This window comes from Glossina fuscipes, unplaced genomic scaffold (genome assembly GCF_014805625.2).
Source record: "Glossina fuscipes isolate IAEA_lab_2018 unplaced genomic scaffold, Yale_Gfus_2 1, whole genome shotgun sequence".
In the NCBI taxonomy this organism is placed as follows: Eukaryota; Metazoa; Arthropoda; class Insecta; order Diptera; family Glossinidae; genus Glossina; species Glossina fuscipes.
The window spans coordinates 20,922,884-20,944,316 of NW_023998415.1; the positions used below are offsets into that span (position 1 = coordinate 20,922,884).

General features: G+C 31.9%; 1 protein-coding gene across 4 annotated transcripts in view; it reads right to left on the reverse strand.

Moving 5' to 3' along the window:
* The window catches only part of LOC119645097 (uncharacterized protein DDB_G0283357), a 678,949-nt gene extending 666,549 nt beyond the window's left edge, over window positions 1-12,400 (reverse strand). For all 4 annotated transcript variants that reach the window (XM_038045002.1, XM_038044999.1, XM_038045000.1 and 1 more), the window contains exon 1: window positions 11,983-12,400. The gene's annotated coding sequence lies outside the window, so the exon portion shown is untranslated. The remainder of the gene's footprint in view (window positions 1-11,982) is intronic.
* Between the last annotated feature and the right edge of the window lie 9,033 nt (window positions 12,401-21,433).

The following is a 21,433-nucleotide window of genomic DNA, read 5'->3' on the forward strand; positions in this document are numbered from 1 at the left end:
TCATTTTATTATACCCGCCACCTCTGAACAATTGAGAAAATCATAAAACGCCTCCCGATTACTCGGCTAAAATTTTTACTTTATAAATAATAAAAAAATACAAATCGAAGAGAATCGCAGCAGTTAAGTAATTTTTTCATGGGAACATTCCAACTTGAGCAAGCCAACTTGCCCATTGAGCAAAGTCGTTTAGCACTCAACGAAGGTGTTAAGCAACTATGAAAATTGTCAAGGCTTGATCACTCTCTTTATAATAACTAGTAACTAGTTGTAGCTTGCCAACTTTTCTTTTCTGCCAAATTAGAGATTAGGGTTTCACTCGAATTTCACTCGAAGTTCGGGATACACAGACGATCAGCTGAAATATTTTCAAGGAACTTATCAACTAGGCGGCTTGCCTTGTCGATGTCAAGTGAAAACATGTTATTTTCATCAACTAACGAAGGCATAACATTAATTTTCCTTCGATGAACTTTCTTGTCATTCTAGAAAATCTTAACTCGAGTATCGAGCTTGCTTAGTCTTCTATTCCAAATGTTATTTTTGAATCGCCAGAGTTCTTTTTAAGCCCCGATTGGCATATTCCTGAAAATAAGAAGATCTGCGGCATGTGTAAATGTGACCTTTTATCATCCCGACTGATATAGAATCACATTTTGAATCGATGTAAGCTTGTCTGTCCGCCCGTCCGTCTCTCTGGCTTGTTTTCTTTTGTTCAACCTACAGATCGACACTTTTGAGATATTCTGATGAAATTTGGTCCATTTCGATATTTTGAAAAGTCATTATGTAAGCAATTGTTTTAACCGAAGCGGTATTATGTCGTGTCCCACTGTAGTGTGTTTATTTGTTTTGACTTTATTTTGCATGTAAACACCTTCGTGCCGTTAGAAATTGTTTTTGCCGACTGGAACTATGTATTAACTTCCCTTACTACAGTGATGATAGGTTAGATCTGAAGTGGAAATTTTAAAGTCTAGATTAAATAATAGCGGATTATGACGAGACCCAAATTTACGATATTCTTAACATAATCTTACAAAACCTTACACAATCGTACATCTTAGTATATGTCTTAACACATATGTGGACATTAGATCGGGTGTGGATGAACACCTGGAGGAGAGGTTAAGATCAAAGAATGTATTTCCCGACATTGTCGGACAATCCCAACACAGCTGTGAACTGCTTACGTCTGCACAAATATTAAGTTTCTCATTCGTCAGAGAGTTATGATATTGAATCCCTCTGTTTTTAATCTTCCTTTTGAGGCTCCCTTTGCACACTAGTTTTGAAAGTATACTCTTTTTCGCGCTTTAGGCCAACCAAGTTCGCAGAATCGCGCTCAAAACACACGACGTAGTAACCCACACCATAAACTTTTTGAATGCACCTCTTAACTAATTATATTTTCGAGCTCAAAAGAAACTAAGTTAAACAAGCGATCTGACAATCGTTCAATGGTAACAAGCTTTCAATATTCTCAAAGTTATTTAAGTTCTCGGAAAGACTCATCGAAGCCATTGGAATGGTTCTACAGAAAGCATTCCCAACAATGTTTGCGCAAAAGGGTGCCTACCTTGAATTAATAAAATATCCAGGCGACTGTTAGCTGATGTTGAACCAGAGTTTAGAATATTTTTTTTTTTTTTTGCAATTTTTTCTTGCCCGCAATTTCCACCATCGAAACGATAATCAAGGATATGTTTTAATATGATTTCGCTATGCTTTCGAATCGAGTCATAATAATGATAAACTTGTAGTAGTTTACCAAAACGACGAACAAATCCCAGCTATATCGAACAAGGCTTGTAAAACGGTACTAGTCTTGTAATTTGACCCAAAGTTCGTCTAATTTTGTAAATGACCACTCACTCAGGGTATGTGCATTTTTCATTTAAGACGTTACCGGTAAAAAAGATGCGTTGAAAGAGAAAGAGATAAGCAGATGTGGGTGTATTGGTCACTATACTATTGGTGATCAATGTAAAGTCTGCTGCACTGCGATCTGACCACGCGATCATTGCGTTGTTGTTCGGCTTTTCTCGCACACTTTGAAGGTAAAGCAAAAGCAAACTCTGGCCAAGCTCTAGATCTAGAATCAGTAAAGTATAGATCATAAGATTCATTAAAGTGTACTCTTACGATGCACTGTTCTTGTAGAATTGTCACATGTGCAATTTTTCAAGCAATTAAGCAGACATGGCTGCAATAAGGAACACAATGAGCGTGAAATGAGAAGCGCGTCTAAAACCTACAAAAACTTAAAAATGGGAAGAAGCGAAAATTACTCCTTGTTTCTTTAACAATTTACGCTGTTGGGGAAATAGTGCCGCAACGCAAATATCTTATCAGAACCAACTATAAATTCGGACGAAAAATGCATTCAACGCAAACTGTTGTAAATTCGTCGTTAAAACATAAATGAATGTTTAAGCCTTGAATTGAATTATTTAACAACCATCAGAGGCGAACTAGCGTAGAGGTCAAGAAATTATTATAATGCAAGCAAGCGAAACTGTAGTCAAAGCGAAATATAAGTTCTCAGTTATTAGTTCTTAACCTCCACTATTTAAAATAGGAGGAAATTTTTGCTTACCCCAATGTACTCGGAAAGGATATCTGAACAAATAAATCATATAATGTCGCTCAAAATATAGACATATTCTTGAACGGATCATAATTTTTCGATATTTCTTGTTTTTTTTTTCTTTTTCAGGGAATATAATAATAAATTGCTAATATTTGAGGGATCAACATTAACTTTTAAAACAAAAAAAATTTACTTGAAAAATGTTTTCGAAAGTCTGAAAATGTCGAAGAGATGCAAAGAGAAATCCACTTCTGCACAATCGAATAACAATGCTAAGGACATTTATAAACGATGTTTTAAAAGATCAAGCACGTGAACGCGCTTTACTTGATACGAAGCAATTCGCAATGCGATCTAACGTAAGTATCTGCACGATAATCAAGGCCTAAGATAGGCATCAACAAATCGAATGTCTTAATACGGTCCATATGTATGTATATGTTATCAATACAAATAATAGGTATAGAGAGAAGATTGAAAACTGCTTTGCCGCTATTCCGAGGAATCGGAGAAAGTCAACAAGTGAAAACAAAGCGAAAGCGTTTATGACCCCGTCTAGTGTTTACGCAAGAAGAAAAATTAGTAGACGCTATATAATGATAATTGCATAATCAAAAATTATTAGAGAGTTGAAAATATTGTTATGAAATTCGCTTTTTACAAGATACAGTCCGTATCACTAGATCGTGGATATTTTCATCAAGAGAAATGCACTTCAAAGTTCTTTTATTTCACTACTTTGTCTTTCACAACAGTAGGAATATTTATTTACAATTTATTTTGGCCGTACTCTCAACTTCTACGTTCTTGCCAGACTAACTCTACTTTCCACAAATATTCGATTTATATACAATTTTACAAGAATGTTACTATACCTAAATTTATGGTTATCGTCTAATCCCAGCCTGGTTTTTCCTCTAATCGTTTCCATCGGCCTGCACCTGCATGACGAGCCTGCGAATATGCACTTAGCTTTTATCTGTTTGCTTTCCCACTAATCGTTTTCATTGGCCTGCAGCTGCATGAGGCGCCTGCGAATGCTCATTTGGTTTTCCCTTCTTTACGGAATTTATTCTTACGAAAATTACTTAGCTGACATTTAACTGAATTTGGGATTTTCGTAACAATGATATTTGAGTGTATGCTACTAGTAATGAATTCCATTTTCCAAAGACGAGTTTCCTTCGACTATCAAACGCGATAGTTTCCAAGCTATCTATTCACGTCACTTCAATAATAGATAAATGAAGACGTCAACTATTTTGATTGATACGGAATCAAAGTTAACATAAGTATTTCATGATTCAAGTTATGTACTGATGGTCATAGTTTGATTATCAACCGGATACTATTTTTTTCTTTTGTTATTAGTTATAGTAACTTCAGTGTAAGTTGCCCATGACTTGGACAGACAACTTTCTTTTTTAAAAAGAACATTATAGTCAACCACCCCCAATCATGAAGTAGCCTACACCATTTCGCTTCAGAATGAATTCTGTCATGTAACGAATCTTCCTTCAACATAACTTCTTATACAAGAAAAAGGGCGAAACAGTGGTCCAATCCAAGCAGTTTTCAATAACGTGAGTTACTCAAATTTCATGGAAACGTTTCAAAAATTTCAATCGTTAGGCTGAACAAAAAAATACGTCTACGTCCTTCGAACGGGCAAACGAACAGAGACGCTTTGATAAAATGGTTGATATATCTCAAGCCCTCCCTGTTTTGTATATATCCCAAGAAATTAATGATAATGTTATAATGATCCCGATCAAAGCCAAAAACTTTTCAATTTCTTAATTGGATGGGCATAAAGGCAGATGACCTAGACAAAGGCGATTCCCTAACACAAGCATTGGCTGATTGTTTTGTTTTTAGAATAAAACGCAGAATTTATATGGCGAACGTATTGCAATTTATGTGTAAGAAGCAAAAAGCGTTGCAGGTGTGGCCTCTGAAGTTTGTGAGCGATATCTCTTTATTTTTGCGAGCGGAAGAATGTTTAGCACAAGAACTAGACATTTGCGCAGACGGACAGATGGACAAACGAACAGACGTGCGGAAAGACTTAGGTGCATTTCGAATATGAAACTGCCAAAGCATTTTTCAACTTTGTGGCGGTTTGAAGACTTCCTTCTGTGCATTCTAAGGATTTTTAAAAAAAAAAAAAAAAATGTAATTGGGACACGATGTACAATTTAAAAGGCCCGCTCGATTTTTTCCATTTTTGTACAAATGCTATAGCACCGTCCATAGAATATGAATAATGAGAAGAAAACCGATTTTTTATTCCTTTTGAAAAACGGAAATGACCTCATTTCACGTGGTACTATAGGCGCGTCGCTTGACCAATTTAGGCCATTTTCAATATCAGTGTGCGTGCAAGAGCTTTCAATGTCTTTGCCAAATTTCAAGTCGATATCTTCCTTTTGTGGCCAGAAGATTGTTTATAATAGACACTAGACAAACGGACGGAATGGTTGCTTCAATTCATTCAGAATATGATGCTGATAAAAAAGAATACATATACGTTGTGGAGTATGTGAAGCTTCTTTCTGAGCGTAGCAATCGTTTTGACAAAATGAATATAGCCCTTATCTTCCGGTAGTGGGTAAAAAACATGAGTAGCTTGGTCTGATCAGAGTCTTATTTATTATATTTTTCAGTTATTAATGTTAAAATAACTCCGTACACAACACATTTCTTTACACAGATCCATTGAGGAGTATGTACGGATTTATAGAAAAGCAAGGATCTGTCGAGAAGCCTAAGTTGATAGCGCCATTAAAGGCTCTTCAACGTAACGTTTTCAACGCTTGCCAATTACCCTTTCCGTTTTCTATTGAAATGTTTACGGTTAAAAGCGACTCTCATTGTTCGCATTGAATATCGCAATACAGAATTTCTATTTCGATTCCATTGTATTCCTAAAATGGGCATACAAAAAAAAAAAATATATATATATATATAAAAACATTTTAAAAGTAAATATATATCGAATACTTCCGGCCACGCTCCAAAACAAATAGTTTTCAAATTGTTTTATTTATATGAACGTGAAAATGTACTCAAACAATTTTACTACAAAAAATTCCATGAAATTTTACACTAATAGCCCAACAAGAGATATAGATGCGCGCAAAACAAATTGTTTCGCAATTTGCACGTATTTTTTAGGAATTCAATTTTATCATTTTTACTATTATTTTTATTTATTTATTTATTTTTTTTTTTTGTCTTTCTTCTCTTTTTATTTTTGTCAAATACTTTTATTTTCAGAAAAATCGTTATTATATTACAATCTATGCACGTTTTTCGCAAACCATTGTGATTGTATGAACATTCAATGTACAGATATTAGGCAAGTGTGTGTGTACTGAGTTTTAAATTTTGTCTAACATTTTAATTTGAAATTTAAATATAAATGCGGCAACAACATCATCATCGTCATTATCAAGTAACAATGTAGAAAAATTTCATTGGACCACTGACTTTTCCAATATATTTTATTCTACACATTTTTGTTTTTTGTTGTATTTGTTTCTTTTTTCTTTTTTTTTTTTTTGCTCTGTCTGCCTTCATATTAAACTTCAGGATTTTAGAAAAAGCAATTATGTGATCAATGCGGTTATCAGATGTAGGTTTAAATTGTATTAAAGCTTCACACTTTTACGTTATAAAGCTCTTTCGCATCAATAACTGATATGTCATAACATAAACTTGGGTTAAATTAGGCGTAAGTTCGTTTAGAAATTTACGTAATCGAAAACATTATTTAAAGAAAAAAAAAAAGAAGCAAGCGTGGCCATAATTTTGCCAAGAATGTATTCTTGTATAAAATAAAACAAAAGACCGATGTATGAGAGTCGTCGGTCGTGAGGCCGTTCCAAATTATTTTAGCATGACTTCTTTAGAAGATCATGTTTTTGTTATTTTTCTCTATGTTTTCATGCTGGGCTTTAAGTGACTTACTGACTGACTGACTGACTGATGAATTTTGTTGGCGAGCTGACCGATGCTAGTTTCAAATTCTGTTTAAAAGATTTACTTAAAATTTGTCTATCTAATGCATCGATGCCTCGAAACTTCAGTAACAGGTTCTTAGAAAATGTATTCTACGAAAATAGAAATCTGCCGATAGCTGAATCAATTCACAATTGCACGTTGCACAGAATTATGTACGCATCCACTTATTTGGCATTTAAGTAACGATTTTGTGTTCTGTAAATTACAGATTTTAGTATAAAAGAATGGAGATGTATTGCATACCACCATTGAGATGGCTAGGAGAATAGTAACATCTTGTCTGTTAAGCTGCTTTTAACTACATGACGGTTCCACAAATAATTGGAAGTTGTTTTTTTTTCTTTCTTGTATGCTTATGGGAAAAAGTGCATACTCTTTGTCGTCATCAATTGTGCAGATCTCAAAGTACTATAAAAGTCATTACGTCGTATAAGACACTGATCTGTTTCTTCGATCTTAATTTAAAAAACTGAGCTTTGCGTGCACTGGAAACGGTACACAAGGCAGAGAAGCTATTAAGACTTCATAATGACGAGCAGCTTATTAAAGACTTCGCAAATGTTATTTTTGAAGGTGGAAAAGATCCTTAAGACTTGGCCCAATTGATATAAATAATTTGAAAATAGGCATCTCCTATATATAAGTAAAAGAACCACAATAATTAGATATTTAAAACAATTTCGAAAGGAAATTTATATAAGGTATCTAAAGATAATTTCATTGCAACGTTTCCAGCAGATATCGTGCGTGAATGCTTTCTCATCCTCGAACATATGAGTTTGGTTCGATTTTGAATAGTGCAAGTAGTACCGTGTGATACTGAATAAAATTGTGATAGCTTCATTTCCATGTACTATCTTTACACTATACAGACGCGTTCAATCGTATGAAAGTACGAAAATGAAAGCTACATAACGTAGCTGCTTGGGGCTTTAGGCATGTGTAGTTCTGTGTCAAAAAACGCCATTTAACGCAAACTTTACTTTTTCTGCTTAATTCGAAGGATGGTGTTGCTAAACTCTTACGAATGACGGCGGCTAGGTGTGTCACGATATTCCAAGTAAAAAAAAACCATGATGTAGATTAGGTGAACCGCCAACATCGACGGTAAAGTTTCATGTCCATGGCGGGTTATTGTGGTTTGCTCCAACCGAATGAAACCATCAACAAACACCGCTACCAATGATGTTGATGTAATTATTATAACAAATATGGGCATAATAAGGCAGAGTTTTCAGTATGAAGAAATTTGACCTCATATAGGGAAACTCGCTCTACAAATATTTGTAACCTTAACATGCAGCCTTTCAACTGACCCTGGTTTTAATAGCTTGCTTGTTATTTGTTCGAACAGCGTTTCGCTTCTATTTTTAGTTTGAAAATTGCCTGAGGGATGAGAAATAGTAGCAGCCAGCGACAGACAGTACTTTAGTTAATATGTTCATTCGTTTTGTTCTAATAAATGCACATACATGATCACAACAAGAAAAAAAGAAACGGACCGAACCAATTTATACTCCCAAGACATTAGAAGAATTCGTATCTGACATTCTGGAGACTTTTCGCAAAGATTAGTGACTTTCGCTGATATGTTATTATAGCTCGCAATATTTGTGCAAATAATTGTTTTAATTATCGCATTGTCCATTGTTCATTTTCAAATTGTTAACAATAATAAGAGCATACAACAATTTTGCCTCGAATGTTAATAGGTATTGTTATGAATAATAACTCCCGCCTACGTTTAATTATCTTATAAAGCTACACATAAATCGATAATGCTGATGAAGGGAAAATGAGAATCGGAAATGGTTACCGGAATTTCGCTTTTGCAGTATTGGTAATCCACTATTAAGCGATTTAATAGAAAAAACTCCAAATAAACTTCACGAGCAGCTACACCCTCACGAGCGTATACACCCTTAATGACGGCCGAATATTTCCTTTTACGAGGAGACTTGTAAAACTTAGTTTTTAATTTAAAAATTAAACTCTTTGTTATTGTCTTAAGATATACTTTAAACCCGTTCAGTACACGAAAGACATTTTGTCCTTAAATTTTCAGACCCCCTTTCTCCAACGCACCAGAAAGTTTTTCCCAATGAAATAAATCTCTTCTAAACAGTTGCATTCTAATGTCTTGTCTAGTGATTTTTAGTTTCCCCATTGCACTAACAGATGCCTTCAGAAATTACAGGCATATAATAGCATTTCTAAGCAAAAGTACGTAGGTCTACGAGCGATTCAAAAAAAGTCAGTCTTTCTGTTCAGAATTAGCCGTCCCCCTCCACCCCCTCGTGCGATTCCATCTTTGGTGGATGCGACGAAATCGACAAGCTCTGGTGTAAAGACAATTTTATAATAGGAAAGTGGTAAACGAATGGTACAGAGTTTCAAAATCTTTTTTTCGAAAAACGAACTTCAACTTATAGGAATAATTTTAAAGTAACTTTCCAAAGAGCAGTGCGTAGGTTGCTTTCACTAAGTTTTTATTAAAAAAAAGTTCGTTTTTTAAGTCGCAAATTGCATTTTTTTCATTCCTTCATTCTTTGAAGGTTTTCTTCTAAATTCAAGGCGTGTCCAATTTTCCCCATTTTTTTCCAGGTAGATTATATCTTCAAATTTTTCTTGTTGCATCGATTGTAGTTTAAAAGTAATTCGCAGAAAAGCAAATTGTTTTTGTTTTTGAAAACCGAGTTGGTCTCAAATTATCTTGCATTGTGATCGTGTCTTGTAGCCGGATATTTCCATTTTTAATACCGACCTGCGTGCAAAAATTTGCGATGTTTCTGGCGAGTTTGAGGCCGATGGATTCATTTGAGCGACCAGGGCAGACAGACGGACATACTTTAATTGGTTTAGAATTTGATGCTGATCAGAAATACACATAATGTATGGGGTCTTAGAAACTTTCCCCTTCGGCGTTACAAAAGCTCGTTTGGATAAAATGAAAAAACGAAGTCAATAATAGAAGAACTATTCGGCTCGAATTGAGTGTTACATGCACTTTGTCTTTCACATGTTTTCTTTTGTCTTTTAAATGTCGCTTGACAAACGAAACATTTTTAAAGCAATTTGAAAGATGACTGTCTAATTCGCAGAGATGAAATTCGAATTGCACTGCACGACTTTGAAACACGAAATGTACAGCATCTATTATCTTCTACTATATTAAATTGCATATATATATATATATATATATATATATATATATGATTGTAGGAAATTTGCGAACAAAATAGAGGAAAGGTCAACTAATGTATAGCACGGTTGCGAGTCTTCAGATCATACTTTAAGGGGAAATTTATTTAGTAAACATGAAGCTCAGAATTTTTCGAAATTATTCACAAAACACTAAGCACAGTTTGAAGAAGAACATTTTTAGACAGGTTTCAATCTATTTTGCAGTACTTAAAATATTTTTTGATGTTTTTTTTTCTTTTTTAAGCGTGTGAATGCCCGAGTACGCAGAGGAGCTCGAGTACCAACTTAATGTTCGCGGGCTCAAATCTCAAGTGCGGTAGAGTTTTCAATAAAGCCGATGATAGCCTTAGACACTAGATCCTTAAAACTTTAATCTGAGAAAGTACTTCTCTGCCGCTAAATTAGTGTTAATAACTGATAATAATCACTGATAATATCCTTTCAACATCCTTCTTCTTTTTTTGCAACATCTCCTTGCTCTTATTCCCTTAGATGTGAACTTTCCATCTAAAACAGTTGAAAAAATTGCGTGAAATATTATTCAAGATATAGCGAATGGCGGGCGATTTTTCGAAAATGTCATCTTTTCTGTTTTATTTATTTATTTATTTATTTTTGTATTTTTTTTGATAATATTAGATTTTAAAAATGGCATCGATTTTAAACAACAACTCTGTCACGCTTTGGCTTGAAAGTTCATTATAGTTAACCAATAAAGAAAATCATATTCACTACGAAAAATAACTATTACGAATTTATAGCTAAAAGTTAAAGTCCATTTAATTAAGTATTGAAGGCATTAAGAATATGACGGAATTTTAAATGCATAAATATCGAGAAGAAAGTGACTAAGAGATTCTAGTGCTGGCAGCTTCAAGTATTTTCAAGTGATGCTTCACTCGAAACGTCCACTTTCTAGGCCAAAACTGCCCATAAAATCTTTTGCATACGATTTTTCGATACTTGGAGGAAAAAAAACATTCAACAAAGAGAAAAAAAAAATTCAAAAACAATATTTTAATAAAATGAAATTCAGGACGACTTTATAACGTTCTAAATATAATCCGAATAAAATAAAATTGAATTTTATCGCAGTACTTATGGACAAATTGAGGGGAAAAAATTCGCTTTTAAGCACACAAACTCCGAAGAATGGGCCACTGTGAATAACCTCGTCACCAAGGTGTTCCAGGAGTTAAAACGGTTAGGGAGACAGTAAATGGAGATAAAAGGGAGGGGAACGCAAAATAGATTTTGCCTTGACACATGGAGCGTCGTAACTGCAACCAGCCTTCGCGAAACAATATCTAACGGCGGTCCCGCGGAGGTAAGTGATCAAGGTAACGTGCGGATATCTCTAAAGGTCGGGGTAGATTTAGTACGTAAGCGCGAAGGGTGGCGGATTGTACATGCTGCTAATGCAGACCAGCAGTATCTTTTGAAAATTTCGACCTTCACACACACACACACGCACACACACACATACATATATATATATATATATATAAATGCATATATACACACACACATATACATATCACGAACATATATATACATGCATGCACGCACACGCTCACACGTAGTCAGGCAGACAGATAGTCGTAGAGATACGATCGCAATTTCTCTTATCAGATAGATAGACGCGGCTAGTAATACCGCTGTAGCGATATCATTTTATAAAATTTGTATATATGGATCTTTATACATACACATATGAAAATCGTTTATTATTTTAATGCACGTTGCGATGAGCATACATACGAAAATGTCTAATTGGAAAACACTATCTAAGCGAAATTTCTTATACACAATGCTACTGGAAATCGTTCAACCATAATGCTGTTAATTGTTTGCCTATAATCACAATCATTTAATGAATTAATTAAATTTATGATGATAACAAAAAGAACAAATGTTCAGCGCGCACATTTAAACCATTTCGATACTATCGTTCCGGAAAAAAGTGAAAAGTAAAAAAGGAAAACAAAACAAAACAAAACAAATATTACCTGTAATGAATTAAAATATTTAATTAAAAATTATAGGTAAAAAAGATAAGAAAAAAATTAAAGCAAAACAAATCAAAACATTATTATTATTACAATTGTTATTATTACATAATCAATGAAATTGAATTCAATTATAAATGCATTACTTACCCATTATATGAAATGCAGAACAATAAAAGACTTTGCCTACTCGGAGAACTCGAACAGCACCAGCATGTATGTGATGTAAAATATTTAATTTACTCAGTGATAGAGACAGTGGTAATTGAAAAAAGCACGCACTTATACACACTCATGGAAGAAACAAATGCATACAAAATTAAAAAAAAAATAAAAAACAAAAAAAAAACAAAACTGAGCCCATTAGTCCATAAAAAGTAATACGCTTTAGAAATTCTGCTGTAATACTGAATATTAGTTAGACGACACAAATAAAATGCACACACACACACACACAAATTTATAAAAATCTGCGTATTAACGACAAAAGCGATTTATTTTCTCTTTTTTTTTTTACTTTTTAATTTACTGATATTTTTATTTATTTTAATTATTTTTTTTATTTATTTATTTTTTTTTTTTTTTTTTTTTTTTAAATTACTACGATACAATAGGCATAAAAATAGGAACAACTTACAAATGTTGTTATGATAATTACCGAAAAATGTGAGAAAAAAAAATTTTTTTCAAGATATAATTTTTTTTTTTTTTTTACTTTTCACAATTTTAATGTAATAAGTAAATAAAGAAAAGTCTAATTTAATTAAGAAAACATTTTTTGATATGTTTTTTTTTTTTAAGTTTTTAATTATTATTTTATTTTTTTCTTCTTTATTTGGAAAAAGAACTGAATTTAAATAGTTGTTAAATTAATTATTAATTTTTGTGGAAATCGTTTTCTTCACAACCGTTCAAATTTAAGCGAGCGGATATTTTTGTTTTTTTTTTTTTTTTTTAAATTATTACATATGTTTTCATAGCATACTTGAATATTCTTAAGTTATTACTTATTATTTTTGTTCATTTGTTTATACTTAATTTAATTCCATTTAATTAACACATACACTTAATAAATGATATGAAATAGGAGTATAATCCTTAACACAAAAAAGATTGTAGCATACTTTGAAGGGCTTAACATAAAGTCTTTATTTAATTGGTATCGTTTTTTATTTATTCATTTATTTTTTGTGCGGTTTTTTTTTTCTTTTTAAGTTTCAACTTGAGAGTTAAATTTTTTATTGTTCTCTTTTCATCTGAAATGAGAAGAAGAAATTAAAAGCTATTAAAAGAATTGAAATTTAATTTTTTAAATTATTCATTACAAACAAAAAAACAAAAACAAAACAAAATAAAAGGAAAAGCAAGTAAGAAGATTTCTAACCCTTGAAGCTGGCTCTAAAGATTGCTAGTTATTTTAATAATTGTGGGCGTGTCAGTCAATTAATTGGACCTATATTTTAATGTCAAAATTTTAGATTATTCGGAGAAAAATTTGCATTCGATTTCAGATTTACATCGCTCAGAGATACTCCTCTTCTGGTGCTGATGCATGATATCTGATCGCTCTGATTGTTAAAATTGTTAATATGGATTTTCTTTAGGTTTGATGTCATGTGCCTTTTTCTCCATGCGATTCTTGCAAATATACCAACAATTTTAACGGAAGACGGGATAAGGACTCGGTCAAGTAAATTCACGGAAGTTGTTTTTAAGCTCTCTGAAGCATACTTCTATAAGTTGCAGCTGATTGCAGCAATTGTTTTTTTCTACGCACAATTTATGAGGAAAGTTTGAAAATATCCAGGAACACTACAGTATCCTGATAGGAGTTACAAATGTAACCACAAAAAAAAAAGATTAGAAGTAAAAGAGATATTATGCTTGGCTGGGAACGGAGTTTTTAACGCCTATTAGTAGACTGCCTGTAAAAGTATTAAAAATCTTTAATAAATTCTAACCATTATATCATATATGCTATCGTTTATAAACAAGTAGTATTAATAGCCGAAATTAAGGAATCCGACAATACGATAAATCATAATTTTTTGTATTAATTAAAAACTACTTTTAAGAATTCGATCTTCTTTGTCTATGGCATGGCTCTGGCAGGAGCCTCCTGGTTTAATAAATTTTTCAAAATTAATACTAGAGACAGTTTACTATAAATATAACGTAAAACGAAACTAAAGCTCAGCATAAAATTTTAAAATCTTATTTAAATGAAGAAAAAAAAAAAAAAATTATATAGTTTTTCTTGCTTAGGGACATTGAGACGGTTTTAACAGGCGGAGAGATTAGGAAACTAATAATTCCGCTTTTTGGTTATATTGACCAAAATGAAATATCCATACAAGTTTTTTAGCCTTTACTTTGCTTATATTAGATGAGAAGAAAAATTTATTACACATATTTGTTATTGTCAAATAAATAATGAGAGATGAAGCTATTTGCTAATGAAAAGTAATAAAATTCTAATAGTAATACAATATTTACCACACGAACTAAGCCAAATGCTATAAAAGACATGGAAGGATAGCAGATCGCGAAATAGAAATCGATCCAGCGTTCTATGAGAGTTAGTCCAAAATTTAAACAGACAGACGGACAGATACCTTTTACTCATGCTGATTAAAATATTCTACGAAAAATAAATCAATTACTAAAAGTGAAATCAGCAGAGTAAAGAAAAATGAAATTAAAAAATAAAAACAAACTCAAGTTAAACTTGAAAAAATAACAATAAATAATTAGTTAAGAGAAAAGGCTAAAGGAACAAATAAAAATTTTTGAAACAAGTTTGATAAGCACTTTTAAGAAATTTGATTTAAATAGGTCAGCTGTAGGGTGAGTGGGTTACAATTTTCTCACTGTTTTACTCGTTTTCTTGATAGTTTCTATCCTTTTCCACATTGACCATCTAATCAAAATACATGTAAGGCAGACTTTCTAGTCGTCTATTGTGACTTTGTGAAAACGGGCAGCGAGACAAAGACTCAGACTTTCTTTAAAGATCGCTCAATTTGCGTAGGACTTTCGGCCACTTGAGCACAGATCATACAGAGACACACAACCTGTAAACTTTTTGTAGAGTTTTTCCGAAGCAAAAAAAGGCAGCTTGCTGAGTCAGTTCTTCTAAGCTGATAAGCTATTCTTACATTTGCGGTAAACGGAAAAAAGTTCGAAAACTTATAAAAATTATAATTATATTTTTTTTTTTTTTTATTTCATTTTATTCTTGTAAAGAAAAAAAAAAATTTTTTTTTTGCAGTGAAATCAACCTTAATCAGTCTCAATTCGTCTTTGAAATTAATGTTTAATTTTTTTTTTTTTTTTACTTTCGAAAACATATATCTTGTCCGATTTTTATATAGTTCAGATTTTTCCTGTGATAATGTAAAAAAAAAAAAAGAAGAAAATTATCCTTTTACCTTACTGACACTTTAACAAATTTAGACCCTAGGGTTTCACTTCATCTGTTCTTCATCATATAAATAAAAGCCTAGAAAAGAAAAAAAACTTGAAATAAAAATTACGTAAATATATTGAAAAACCGCCGGTTGTGTTTAACTGTGAAGTAAAGACAAATTTCAAAAATTAAAACAATATAATTTGTCTCTATTCACACCTGAAATGATGCTAATGATGCTTTTTTGATTTTATACAACTTCCTAAAAGTACATCTCATTTTTCTAAATCTCCCTCTCCTCAGCTTAAAGTCCCTGTGATCTGTCTTTAAAACAAAATGAATCCTTTAAACGTTAACGGATAAGTTATAAATAAGAACATTAACATTAAAATTGTAGATTAAAACTAAAAGCTCTAAACAATTCCATTAAAAAAATATGTTTTCTTTTCTTTTTTTGTTTTGAACAATTAATAATTAACCTTTTATTAAGCCATAATTAAGAATTTCATAATTTTTTATGTTTTGTTTTTTTGTTAATTTGGGTAACACATACGAAATATTTATTTATTTATTTTTTTTTTCTGGATTTAATTATTCAACACCTTTTCCGCGTACAATTTTCAATTGATAAGATTTGAAGTGTTTCGCTTGCAAACTTTCTTAAACTTTAGGTTAACCGTTTTGGGTTTGTGACAGGTCAGTTCATAGTGAATTCAAGAATGTTTACTTTAACGAAAGTAAGCTTGATAGAAAAAGGTTTTTGCTTATTAAGCTTTATTACGCAGTTTTTATTTATTTACTTTATTTACTTTTTTTTTTTAAATTTTTATTTATTTATTTATTAATAATTTTTTTATTTTTATTTTTTTTTTAATTTTTTTTTTTGTTTTGAATTTTCGATTTTATATTAAGTTTCACAAATGCGTTTATTCTTCTTCTTTTCTATTTATTTTGTTTCTAAAGTAAAAATTTCTCTCCTATGTAAATGTTATTATTGTTATTGTGTGTATTGGCATCCGTTCGTAGCCGTTATTCGCGTAAAACTGATCCTTTGAATGCCGAAAAAAGCGCATTGGTCCTTTTTAACTAAGCCATCAAACGAAATGCATTCCAGGCAACACGATGTTGCCAGAGACGAACGATATGCCACAACTTGTAATATAAGCCAACGATTTCGACGACCAAGAACGAACCTAAATATACGAGTTGTCTGTATGGCAATCCAAAGCAAATATTGTACCAATGCCGGCTTCTCTACAAACATACAACATTTGTGTAACTAACTTTGTATATATAAGTAGAACGAATAGTGTTGCTAGCAACGAAATTGCAGACGCAAAAGAAAACAATATATATACGTTTGTATATAACAATACGTATTAAGTACATATACACATATATATAAGTATGTGTATTTAGCCGACATCATTGTGACAAGTAAAAGATTACGCAGCAAAATAAAAAGTTTTCAAGTTTCTCGTTTCTCGCTATTCTTATTCCTTTCGTATTTATTTATTTATATATTTTTTCATTTCTCAAGTGTAGCATATTACATCGAAACATTGTGCAAACTTTACAATTAAAACAAAACAATTTATATTTACACCCATCTTAAAATGTATTAACTAATTTCCGCAATTACCAAGACGAAGTGCGATAAGATAGCGTAGCGCTGTATATACTCCATACTCTGAGGAGAGTGTAAATTTTAAAAATTAAAGCATATTTTAAAGGATAACAACGATTTTCTTTTCAAGTTTCAATAATATTTTGTGATTGTAAAATGCAAAATTTAATCGTAATTAAATTTTTTTTTTACATTAGGTTATTGTATTACAACTGAAACGCAAAAACAACACAAGATAAATATGTAAACACGAGCCAACATGTTGTTTTGAATTCGCCGTAAGTTACAATAAAAACATATGACACGAAATGCAATAGATAAAAAAAAAAAAAAAAAAAAAAAAATGAAGGAAAACAAACAAAATGTTTCGAAAGTTTATTTTAATAATTTTTTCTATTGAAAAATTGTTAAATTCTTTAAACTATCGAGGCTTGTGTGTGGAATTTTTGTCTATGCGAAACGAAAATGTTCCATTTTTCATTCAAATCAAGTGACCGTTATATTCTCATTCATTCATAATTTATGAAAAGCTTTTGCTTACTTTACATTACCAGCACAGGAAAGCTTTACCAATTCGCCTCAGATTTCCACGTAATATACGAATGTATTATGAACACGAAATGAGAGCTGCTGAGAAACTTTCCAAACAGCTAAGCAAACAATTTGCTTTGGATTTGCTATCATATGTTTTAGGGCTGCATAAACATACATAAGCAATAAACGAACACAACTGCAATTTTATGACACACTCGTCGTTACGAATTGGAGAACCGGATATGATGGAAACTGTGCTCTTTATTTTTCTTTTCAACGGATATACAAAAATTTTTAAGTAAGTAAATTAAAAATCAACGACTTTAAATGCACTCAAGGATATTAAGTGTATCGTAGTTGAGAAAGTTTCAAAATTTCGAAAATTTTGGCCGTTTGCATGAGCCACGCAACACCCAATGCAAGAAGGAAAGAAACAAGAGATTAGTCTATTGTTATGCAAAATGACGAGCTCAACAATTGCCGGTCGTGATAGTTAGAAATTATTAACCATTTCTATAAGAAGCTTTAGTGCTGAATGTTTAATTCAATAGTTTTGAAGCCGCAGTTGTCTTCACTTCACCATAAAAAGCTTTCACTTTGACTAAAACCAAAAAATGTCTCTATCTGTTTCTATAATAAGAGATATCCTATAACTAAAGCTTCAGGGTTGTATTATAGGCTTTGTACTCGAACGCAGTCTAAGCCTACGTTAAACGTATTTTTGAAATTCTCCAATTATAAAAGGCTTTGACACTTTCAGAATAATTTACACACGATTTCTTTTCCCATATAAAATAATATCATGATAGTCTATGATCTAATTTGATCATTGATATCTCAAATTTAACCACATACAACAATCAATGAAATAGCTATACGATAATTGAAAAAACGCCAAATCCCTTCCACATCAGTAACAAATTTCTCGGCATGGTAATATAAAATATATAACTCCTTTCCCCCTAAATGTAAATGATTTTATTCAGTGATCTTTAAATATTATTGGATTTGATGTGGAAAGGTGCATCTGCCTGATTAGTACTTCAAAGGAGAGTGATGTACCCAACTGACCCTTGTTTGGGAAATTTAATAACAACACTTACATTACTGCTGGTTAAGTTGCTATTTATGTCTGAAACAAGTATGCAATTAGCCGACATCGTAGCAGTTATTGATCGGGCAAGTAAAATGCAGTGCAAACATCTATCGCTTATAAGAAAGTAAATACGGCGATAGAGAATCACCGCTTTTTCTCTTCAGATCGTACAAAAAATGAGAGTGAAAATTAAAGAAATAATAAAGAAACGGATAGAAGAGTAAAGGAAAATAGTATAAAAGGGGATGGAAAAAGCGAAAGATTGAGATGAAAAAACGTGGATGAGGGGAAGGTAACGCGGAACAGGAAGAGGCGGGAAAAGTAAAAAAGAAAAGCAAAGAATAAAGGAATAGGAAGGGAATGGAGAGAAAGCGAAGAGAGGAGCAGAGAAGAAAAGAAAAGCAAACGAAAAAAGAAACGAGAATAGAATAAAGAAGAAAAGTGCTAAAGGGAATATCAAGAAAAAAAGTGTAGAAGAAGAGAGAAAAGAATACAAGAGAACTTTATCCGCTTTATTCACTTTCCTTTCAAGTTACTTTTCGGAATAGTAGAATAGATAAAAACCTGATCGTAAAAAACGGTAACAGAAAGACGAGAAAGGGAAATAAGTTAAAAACGAATACTGATAAGATTTGTTTTGCTTTCTAGATCAACTAATAGAAAAGAGCTGAATGATAAATAAACAAAAAAAAAAAAAAAAAAAAAAAAAATGGATTAGAGCAGCAAGTAGAGAAGAGTTAAGTGAAAATGCGAAGATAATGAGAATGTGAAAAGAAAAAGTGAACGAGAAATTAACGATTAAAAAAAGCAGTTAATTAACTTTGGAATATAACTAACATTTGTTTATAAATAATAAACGAGAAAAGTTGAAATTTTTCTCACTTGAAATATTACGACAATTATGCACAGACGACGAACGAAGTGTTGCAGTTTAAAGGGAAATAATATAAGAGATCTGATTTTAGTCACAGTTTTGGTCAGGCTTTGTTTAGGTAAGTAAGTAAGTAAGTAAGTAAGTAAGTAAGTAATTAAGTAAAGTGTTTAGCAATTCATTTGAGAAATTAAAAAAAAAAAAAAAGAAAAATTCTTTTTAATTCGTTAACACGCTTTTTCCCTTTTAAAGCAAATATACAAAATGTTTATGAAATCAATGTCAGAAGGAAGTAAAACTGAATTGCATTTCACGCAACATAACATATACATGTGCTCGTATATGTATAAATAAACAAACTTTCCAGGCACCATTTTCTCTCACTCACTCTCATGATAGCGTAATAAATACCAAATACTAAAAATAGCAAAATGGATAAAAAGAAAGCAATGACGGCAACAATCTGAGTCTCTCCAAATCAAACAAAACTAAACAGAAAGATGATGAACACCACCAACAACATGCACGTAGTGAGATGAAAAGAACCCTAAATTATATTTAACTCCGTTGATTGTATATACACTCACATAAACTTTAGCCAAGTTTTATGCTTCCAAGTCTTTAGGGAGCACATAAATTTAAAGATAATGCGCTTTGAGAGCAATTTCATATTTAGACTCCTACAGATATGATGTAAACATGCGCAAACGAAGCTCCCTTAAATTAACCGATAACCAATCATATGAATGCAAATTTTCCATACACACTCACGTTTACGACCAATGACATTAAAGCATATTTCCAGTATACGGGAAATGCAAAACAAACCCTAACTGTTCATATTATCCCCTTTGAAAGTACAAATGCATCATAACTCTTTTACTCTCTCGTATCGACGAGAATTTATGACTCAGTGTATAAAATTTTCGCATCCGAGCCATCTCTTCATGCGAATGATAGTGTATGAGCGTATTTCGCAATCCGTATGCAATTCAATGAATTTATTTGGAATTATATTCCATGACATTCCAGACCAACACCTCGAGAAGTGTAATGCATACATGTCACTACTAAGCAAATGCAGATGAAAATGTTTATGTGCTTGATCATTTACATGTGCTAACGTGTCATTTGAAGTGCGCCGCCCTAGTGCAGAATACGTCGTTGGTATGATTTTCGTATAGGAGCTTAACGCAAGCAGTTAGTTACTTTTCACTGACTTTTCTGAGGCCTACTAAAATGACAATTTTCCATTTTTTTTTTTTTTTTGGTTTTTTTCTTTAAATACTACTGCAAAAGTATAAAAATCACATATGTAGAATAACTTGACAGTAAAGTTTATCCGAATGCCTAAAAGTATGTAATGATTTTTAGTTTATTTTGTGTTTATCAAAAGCCTTATAGTATACACAATGGTTTTCATTTTTTTTTTTTTTTTTTGTTCTTTTTTTGTTTTTTGTTAGGCATTTTCTCATGTCTGTTATGTTCTTAGTTTAGGTTCCACATATCCATTACTCCGGCAATACGTATTCTGCATATCACTGTTAGAGTTTTTATATATATTGTTATGAATTTATGTTTGCATATGTTACGGTGGTGAATATGTCAACTTTTCGGTTTTTGTTGAGATTCTAATTAAATTGTAATGCAAATCTCAGGCCATTAATGCGTATCGAATAATTTATTGTAAACGAACAGCAAGTGAAATATGTTTGTATTAATAATCTAGAATGGATTTTGTGCGCCTCTTTCGACAGCATATCTGCATGCTGTTTAAGATTCTTCTTTATGTGCTATAAAAGAATTATCGATCAATGATCTAAACTTAACATATTTTTATTTACAAAGTCTCGTTGTAAAGATTATGGTCTACAGTATGACTATTACACACAACTTATTAACAGATAATCAAAAAAAAATAAATAAATAAATAAAACTGTATCTTGGTAATCCAACACCAGGTGTGGCTTGACCTGCACTATTGTAAGAATGTAGAATGTAAGGACACTCAATCGGCCATTTTAACCCATGGAAAAAACGTTCGCTGTATGAAATACACAACTT